This window comes from Rhinopithecus bieti, unplaced genomic scaffold (genome assembly GCF_001698545.2).
Source record: "Rhinopithecus bieti isolate Rb0 unplaced genomic scaffold, ASM169854v2 scaffold_13348, whole genome shotgun sequence".
Lineage (NCBI taxonomy): Eukaryota > Metazoa > Chordata > Mammalia > Primates > Cercopithecidae > Rhinopithecus > Rhinopithecus bieti.
This window is the reverse complement of record NW_016808764.1, coordinates 9,812,795-9,822,239: the sequence shown is the minus strand read 5'-3', so window position 1 is coordinate 9,822,239 and position 9,445 is coordinate 9,812,795. Positions and strand designations below refer to the sequence as shown.

The following is a 9,445-nucleotide window of genomic DNA, read 5'->3' as shown; positions in this document are numbered from 1 at the left end:
AAGACCCACCCAAAACAAGATGGTGACCAAAGTGACCTCTGGTCATCCTTACTGCTCATTATACATTAATTAAAATGCATTAACTTCTAAAATACACTCCCTCCAGTACCATGACAGTTTACAAATGTGATGTCAATGTCCAGAGGTTACCCTCTATGGTCTAAAAAGGGGAGGAACCTTTAGTTAGGGAATTGCCCACCCTTTTCCCAGGAAAACACGTGAATAATCCAGCTCTTCTTTAGTATATGATCAAGAAATAACTATAAAAATAGCCAACAAGCAGCCCTCTGGTTAGAGCCAGAGAATCAATGCAACTCCCAGCCTGCACTCTCGCCACTCCACAAGGGACATCACCCTGGTCCCGGTCCAGAGGCGCAAGAAACCCACATTCACCATGAGGATGGTGGGCATGAAGAACGCTGCAAAAGAGGGAGGCAGTAAGTGCTGTGGGAATATCCAAGAGGAAGCGGCTCTGCCTGGACAGCTGGAAAAGGATGGATAATGAAGCAGGGGTGCATTGCTGGACATCTCAGGGAGGGCTGGTGCACTGAGAAGTTTGGAAGGGGGCAGCATATTCAGCAAATGGAGCTGGGCTGATGGCATCAAAGGAGGACGTGTAGACAGTGAGGGATGGAACGAGATGAGAGGCAGGCAGTCCCTTGAGACTCCCTTAAATCTCAGGCTGAGGAGTTGGGTTTTTCTTTACTTAATAGGGGATTCAAAGCAAGAGAGCTCATAAACAGTGATCAGAATCTGTGTTTGGGAGATGCCTCAGTTAAATAGAACCAAGGGCACATTCGTAGATATAGAAGAGGAGATTTATTTTGGGAACTGGCTCCTGTGATTGTGAGGTTAGGAAGTCCTCCATGGTTTGCTGTCTGTGTGCTGAAGAACCAGGAAAGCTAGTGGTGTAATTAAATCCAAAGCCAAAGACTTGAGATCTAAGAGTCCCAGAATCCAAATGCCTAGGAGAACTGGGAGCTCTAATGTTGAAAGCAAGAGAAGGTTGGGGTTTTCAACCCTTCTCTGACTCTATCTCTGTACAAGGAGAGAGAAAGAGAATTCATCCTTCCTTTTCCTTTTTGTTTTCTCTGGGTCCTCAAGGGATTGGGGAGGGTGGGTCTTCTTCACTCCATCCACTGGTTCAAATGCTATTCTCTTCCAGAAACACCCTCACAGACACACCCAGAAATCATGCTTTACCAGCTCTCTGGGCATCTCTTAGCCTAGTCAAGTTGGCATGTAAAATTAACCTCACATGACATGACCCTGGAGGTGGCTATGAAGGATAAATAGGAGCTGGGTACAGTGGTTCATGCCTGTAATCCCAACAGTTCGGGAAGCCGAGGTGGGAGGATCATTTGAGTCCAGGAGTTCAAGACCAACCTGGGCAAGATAGTGAGACCCTGTCTCTAAAAATAAATAAATAAATAAATAAATGAATAAATAGGATAAACAAGAGGAAGGCAAAGGTGGAGGTAGAGAGACCAGTTAGGAAGCTACTGTGGTTATCCATGCTGGAGAGAATGTTGGCTGAATTCAGGTAGCAGTGGGAAGGGGGAGGTGTGGTCAGAGTTTAGAGATGTTAAAGAGGTCAAATCAACAGAACTTGGTGGTTAGGTGTGGGGAAAGAAGGGGATGGGTGAGTCAAGAATAGTCCTGTTTGGCCAGCCACAGTGGTTCATACTTGTTATCCCAGTTCTTTGGAAGGCTGAGGGAGGAGGATCACTTGAGGCCAGGAGTTCAAAATTAGCCTGGACAACATAGTGAGACTTTGCCTCTATAAAAAATAAAAAATTAGCTGTACATGGTGCTGTGTGCCTATAACTCCAGCTACTCTGGAGGTTGAGGCAGGAGGATCACTTGAATCCAGGAGTTTGAGGCTGCAGTGAACTATTACTGTGCAGCAGCACTCCAACCTGGCCAATAGAGCAAGACCTTGTCTCCAAAAAAATTGTTTTAAAAGAATATTCCTGACTGATCCTTGGGTAACTGTATGAATAGAGATGCCAAAGTAGGAACACAAGAGGAGAAGTGGGTGAAAGGGATGGAGAGATTTTGAGGTTTGTTGAACCCAAGGTACCCAAGGGACCTCCAGGTAGCAGTGCACAGTGGGCAGTTGTATATGGAATTCAGGGGAGACGTAAGGCTAGAGGTATCATTGTAGTAAGTGACAGAAGAAACTTCCCCTAACTGAGCCTGGAGAGGTTGCAGGAAGAACAGCCCTCTCTGAGCACTGAGTCTGTGTCAGTGTGATCCCGGGCACCTGGATATGTCCTTGGCCAACTGAAACCCTTATGAACCTTTTGTGGCACCAAATGCCAAGGGATTCAGCCAGGAGTGTCTTTGGAGACTTACGAGACAGAGACCATAGACAAACCCTTCAGATCCTGGAAGTCACTACAACCCAGTTTGGCCCCACCACCTTCCTTAGACTAAGGCCTTTTCTTCTGGCTGCAAGTTCTGGGCCAGCTTCCACTGGGTATGCAACTGTGGTTCCTGCTGACATATGAAAACCCTATAAGAATTTAGGATGGTGTACAGAAAGTACTGCAACCTTGAGGTGGTCTTAGCCCCTTCCTGGGTTCAGTGGTCAGAGTGCACTAAAAGCTGATCTCCTCCTTTCTAGCTCCTTCAAGCTCCATGACCTTTAGGCCCCTTCAGTGCTACCGCATGTGAATCAATTCCTAAATAGGAAGACCGTCCTCCAGACTTATCCGCTTAATTGGGTAGACCTGATTTAGAGGGATGAATCTGGAAAAGCTCAGAGCAGAACCACGTTTGAGATGGAATCTGTAGTTCTACCTTTTCCAAAGCCTCTGGAGCAGAAGATGAGTTGAGCAACTTCCCTGCAACTCTCTCCTCAAGCATCAGGAGAGAGAGCAATGCCTTAGTCTCACTCAGCAGGAACCACTTCATTTGCATGTATCAGAAACAATTTTTGCAAATTTAATTAATCACAGTTTACATGCTAATAATCATTGAAATATTTTTATGGGTAAATGATGGATATTCTTTGCTGTGGGGGGAATTCGTTGGTTTCAGCATTCACTTATAATTTATTTTCCATTGAGTGATTAGGGAGTGAGAGTGATATCTACAGTCACGATAGGAAGAAAAAGCCATGATAGTCATTTCTTGGATGAGGCCCGAAGAAGGTTGGATTTCTCCAGTAGGTGCTTGGTGTCAAGGTGGGGCAGGTGAAGCGACCAATCCCCAGTATGGCTACTTTCACTTCCAGGCCTCCTGGTTAAAACATCATGATGATTATTCTGCTGTCTTAAATATCATGACCACTCCCACTACTACCAATCATTATCATCCTTATCACTACCAGCACCAGCACCATCACCACTGTGTTTGTCAAAATGCAAGCCAGTTTTATTCCCACCACATTATCGTCACTACCGCTATCACCTCCACCATCACCACTGCCGTCATCTCCATCACTAATCACCACCATCACCACCCACCACCATTTTTATTACCACAATCACTATCATCACCACTCACTACCATCACCGCCACTATCACCACCATTTTTATTACCACCCTCATCACCTCCATTATCATTACTATCGTCACTACCCACTACCATCACCACCACCATCACCACCACTATTTTCATTACCACTCCATCATCATTACCATCACCACCCAACATCACCACCATTTTTATTACCACCATCATCACACACCAACACCATCATTATCATCACCTCTATAACCACTAACACCATCACTATCATCACCACCATGACCACCCATAGTCACCAACACTATTATCACCACCCATCACAGCCCTCAATACCAGTATCACTATCACCATCATTATGGTTATAATCATATCTCAACCTTCACTACCTTTCTGTACCTTGGAGATGCTACTCCCTTCCATCCAGAAACCCAGAATCATCCCTGGATCCTCCTCCGTCTTTCTCCTCTCCACACATCTTCGCTTTCACACATCTAATCAATCACTAAATCCTGTTGAGTCTGCTTCCTGCATAGATCTTCAAGTTATGTCCTCATCTTTCCTTATATTTCCTGAATTTAGGTCTTCACTTGCTCTACTGCAAAACTTGTCGTTTTCTTACCAATGTGGTGCTAGAGTATCTTCCCCACGTGATAATCTGATCATCTCACTCCAGTGGTGAAAACTTCATCTCATTGCCTCATTGTCATCAGTGATACACCAACTGCAGTAGTATGTAAAGTGTTTTAAGGGAAAACATTCTGTAGACCCCATATTGACTTCAACATTTGAATTGTTAATGTTACTTATTTACAAACAAAAGTAGGTATTAACTCATTTTGCACATACTGTGCTTCATTGAATCTGAAACACCATCAATTGTAAGATGCATTATTATATTACGTAGCATTAAAAAGGGAAAAAGTGCTGTCAGTTGAAATTGTAAGAGGCTGTCGATTTTAAGATGCATCCCAATTTCAGAGTCAAAATGAGAGGAAAATTATGTTTTAGTATCAATGACAAAACAAGTTTATAAACAACACTAAACAAATTAGAAACTAAACACTAAAAGTGATAAAATTCAAATTAGCATTATTTATTTAATGTGATAGGTAATGTTGTTTTGCTGAAACTAAACTGCCACTTACTCAAAATGAATTGCTGTTCTAGCCCAGGTTATTTTGAGCTTTGCTTCCTTTATTACTTTAGGTGGCACAGAAACTCAATTCTCCCACCATCTTTATCTCTGAGAATCTTTGACTGAGATAGAGCAGGAATTTCCCTTTTTTAGGTGCCTGCAGACCCCAAGTATGGAAATAAAGGAAAATCCTGAGTTCCTTCAAGGGGAATTCCAGGCACCTAGCTAGCCCTGAGAACTAAATAAGTAACTTGTTAAATAAGAAGGTAATAGTAGCCTAAAACAATAGCTAAGGAAGTTAAACTCCCAGAGATGTCCATTTTCCTTATAGAAACTAAAGGTAACATCTTAACATAGCTTCCCGAATTGTCTTTCGCACATGCTCAGATTCCCACAGATGCCCCTCCACCAAATGGCTGGAACCACTGACACGTAGACCACAGATAAGGGGGAAGGGAAGACTACACTTTAACTGTCACCCTTTGTTCTAAGTTTCTTCCTGTAGGAACTTGGAGAAAGTCACTCCCCTAGCCAGTTAACATTTTCTACTGACCTCAAATTTTAAACAAAGCTTCTCTTCCTTAACCAATTGCAAATCAGAAGATCTTTGAGTTTATCTGATATGGTTTGCTTCTGTGTCCAAATCTCATCTTGAATTGTGATCCCCATGTGTTGAGGGAGGGACCTGTTAGGAGGTGATTTGATTTTGGGGGCAGTTTTCCCTATGCTGTTTCACGACAGGGAGTGAGTTCTCATGAGAGCTGGTCGTTTTAAAGTGTGACATTCCACTTTGCTTGCTCTCTGTCTCTCCTGCTGCCTTGTGAAGAAGGTACCTGCCTCCCCTTTACCTTCTGCGGTGACTGTAAGTTTCCTGAGGCTCCCCAGCCATGCAGAACTGTGAGTCAATTATACCTCTTTTGTTTATGAATTACCCAGTCTCAGCTAGTATCTTTATAGCAGTGTGAGAATGGAATAATACACTGCCTATGACCTGTAAGCCTTCACTTCAAGGTATCTCACCCTTTTAACCTTAAACCAATGTGTAACCTTCATGCATTGATTTACAATTTTGCCTGTAGTTTCTGCTTTCCTGAAGTTTACCCTTGCCTTTAAAAACCCTTACCTGCCCCCGGGGTTGTGGCTCATGCCTTTAATCCCAGAACTTTGGGAGGCCAAAGTGGGAGGACTGCTTGAGCCCGGGGGTTCAAGACCAGCTTGGGCAACATGGCAGACCTAATCTCTACTAAAAATAAAAAATTAGCTGGGTGTGGTGGCAGGCACCTTTAGTTCTAGCTACTTGGGAGGCTGAGGCTAGAGGATCACTTGAGCCCAGGAGAACGAGGCTACAGTGAACTATGATCATGCTACTGCACTCTAGGCTTGGCAACAGAGGACAGAGCAAGACCCTGTCTAAAGAAAACCACCATCACTACCGACGAAAAAAACCCTTACCTTGCAGGTACTTGACTTGTAGCCACTGGGGAGTTTGGGTCTTAAGCATGACCTGCCCTGATTCTCGTTGGGGGGCACCCTGCAATAAATGACTTTCTTTCTATCACTGCAAACACCTGTGGGTGAGTATCTGGATTTACTGTTCTGGGTGAATGAACCTCAGTTTGGTTGTAGAACGTAACTGGCATTGCAAGCCATTCAGTTGGTCTTGTTAGGAATAACGCTTAAAATTTTTAAAGAAATTCAGCACTCAAACGAAGGATTTTTAACAAAGCAATTTTACTTCTGTGCAGAGGGGTGCCTCTTTGGCCAGTTGCCATGAGAGCACACCTGAACAAAGGGGCACAAGAGTCTTTATTTTTAAGGCAAGTCCTGCCCCTGTACCCTTTCCCCATTGGCCAGGGTCGGGTCATACAATTTAAACTAATTTCGGTTGGCTGAACATTTGAATATTTTTAGATAGGGTGGGCACATAAAAGAAGGTGGGGAGGAAGGGGAAGGTATGTTGTAATGAGCTAGAAAGTTAGTTTTTTTTGTTGTTTTTTGTTTTTAATAAGGAAAGAATGTGAGTTTGTATTGATAATGCCTGGTATTGTGGCGTGCCTGGGCATTTAACAAAGACAAAAAGGAAAAAGGAGAAGAAGGAAAAGCGGGGGCGGGGGGTACTGTTAATTAAAGAATAAAAGATTTATTAGATTATTTGAAGAGAAACCTCATCATATCTCACAGTCTTTGTCTGGCACAAACACATCATTTATGTATCAAGTCTATCCCTGTCTTTCCCCCTTGTCCTGGGACAATTAAAACATTATTACTTCTTCCTCTTTTTTTTTTTTTTTTGCAATGGTTTTGCCACCAGAACACAGGTGTCATGAAAACTACTCCGAAAGCCAGAATGGGAAAGGAAAATACTCATACCAACATTGTCATCATTGGACATGTAGATTCAGGCAAGTCCACCTCCACTGGCATCTGATTTACAAATGTGGTGGCTTTGACAAAGGAACCATTGAAAAATTTGAGAAGGAGGCTGCTGAGACGGGAAAGCGCTCCTTCAAGTATGCCTGGGACTTAGATAAAATGAAAGCTGAGTGTGAATGTGGTATCACCATTGATATCTCCCTGTGGAATTTTGAGACCAGGCAGTGCTATGTGACTATCACTGATGCTCCACGACACAGATACTTCACAAAAACATGATTACAGGGACGTCTCAGGCTGACTGTGCTGTCCTGACTGCTGTTGGTGGTGATGGTGAATTTGAAGCTGGTATTTCCAAGAATGGACAGACCTAGGAGCATGCCCTCTGGCTTACACACTAGGTGTGAAACAACTAATTGTTGGTGTTCACAAAATGGATTGCACTCAGCCACCCTATGGCCAGAAGAGATACGAGCAAATCGTTAAGGAAGTCAACACTTACATTAAGAAAATTTGGCAGGACGCAGTGGTTCACGCCTGTACTCCCAGCACTTTGGGAGGCTGAAGTGGATGGATCACCTGAGGTCAGGAGTTCAAGACCAGTCTGGCCAACAGGGTGAAACTCCGTCTCTACTAATAATACAAAAATTAGCTAGGCATGGTGGCACACACCTGTAATCCCAGCTACTCAGGAAGCTGAGGCGGGAGAATTGCTTGAACCCAGGAGGTAGAGGTTGCAGTGAGCCAAGATCGCACCATTGTACTCTAGTCTGGGCCACAAGAGCGAAACTCCGTCTCAAAAAAAAAAAAAAAAAATTGGCTACAACCCTGACACAGTAGCATTCGTGCCAATTTCTGGTTGGAATGGTGACAACATGCTGGAGCCAAGTGCTAATATGCCTTGGTTCAAGGGATGGAAAGCCACCCATAAGGATGGCAATGCCAGTGGAATCACACTGCTTGAGGCTCTTGACCGCATCCTACCACCAACTCGTCTAACTGACAAACCCTTGCGCCTGCCTCTCCAGGATGTCTACAAAATTGGTGGTATTGGTACTGTTCTTGTTGGCTGAATGGAGACTGGTGTTCTCAAACAAGGTATGGTGGTCACTTTTGCTCCTGTCAGTGTTACAACGGAAGTAAATTGTGTTGAAATGCACCATGAAGCTTTGAGTGAAGCTCTTCCTGGGCACGATGTGGGCTTCAATGTGAAGAACATGTCTGTCAAGGAGGTTCGTCATAGCAATGATGCTGGTGACAGCAAAAAAGAAACCCACCAATGGAAGCAGCTGGCTTCCCTGCTCAGGTGATTATCCTGAACCATCCAGGCCAATTCAATGCGGGCTATGCCCCTGTACTGGATTACCACACGGCTCACATTGCATGCAAGTTTGCTAAGCTGAAGGAAAAGATTGATCACCATTCTGGTAAAAATCTGGAAGATGGCCCAAAATTCTTGAAATCTGGTGATGCTGCCATCATTGATATGGTTCCTAGATAGCTCATGTGTATTGAGAGCTTCTCAGACTACTCACCTCTGGGTTTCTTTGCTGTTCGTGATATGAGACAGACAGTTGCTGTGGGTGTCATCAAAGCAGTGGACAAGAAGGCTGCTGGAGCTGGCAAGGTCACCAACTTTGCCCAGAAAGCTCAGAAGGCTAAATGAATATTATCCCTAATACTTGCTACCCTGGTCTTAGTTGATGGAAGAACAGTTTCAGAACTGTTTATTTCAATTTGCCATTTAAGTTTAATTGTAAAAGACTGGTTAATGATAACAATGCATCATAAAACCTTCAGAAGGAAAGGAGAATGTTTTGTGGACCACTTTTTTTTTTTCATGTGGCAGTTTTAAATTATTAGTTTTAAAATCAGTACTTTTCAATGAAAGCAACTTGACCAAAAATCTGTCACAGAATTTTGAGACCCATTAAAACAAAGTTTAATGAGAAAAAAACACATTGTTACTAGACCCCAAAATGATCACAAATCAAATCAATGCATGGATTCCATCCTGGTTGTCAGGAAGATGATCCAGAATGTACTAGTATTTGTGAACACACTAAAATTTTAATACATTCTTGCTGAGCACTTATAAATCCCTAAGTGTAAATCTGCAAGCTTTCAGGGAATCTTTAATGACAGTTTTAGACTCCAGTTTTCATGACAAGATCTGTTTTCTAGCATGCTCAATCTCTGCCTTGTCTCTGGCCCTTTCCTGTTCCTTGTGGCAGCCTGTATTAGTCCATTTTCATATTGCTATGAAAAAATACCCGAGACTAGGTAATTTATAAAGAAAAAGTGGTTTAAGGAACTCCCATTTACACATGGCTGGGGAAGCCTCACAATCATGGCAGAAGGGGAAGGAGGAGCAAAGGCACATCTTACATGGCAGCAGGCACGAGGGCGTGTGCAGGGGAACTAACTGCCCTTTATAAAACCATCAGATCTTGTGAGAC

General features: G+C 43.4%; 1 pseudogene; it reads left to right on the top strand.

Moving 5' to 3' along the window:
• Positions 1-6,960: 6,960 nt before the first annotated feature.
• On the top strand, positions 6,961-8,657 carry LOC108538822 (elongation factor 1-alpha 1-like; annotated as a pseudogene).
• Positions 8,658-9,445: the final 788 nt, after the last annotated feature.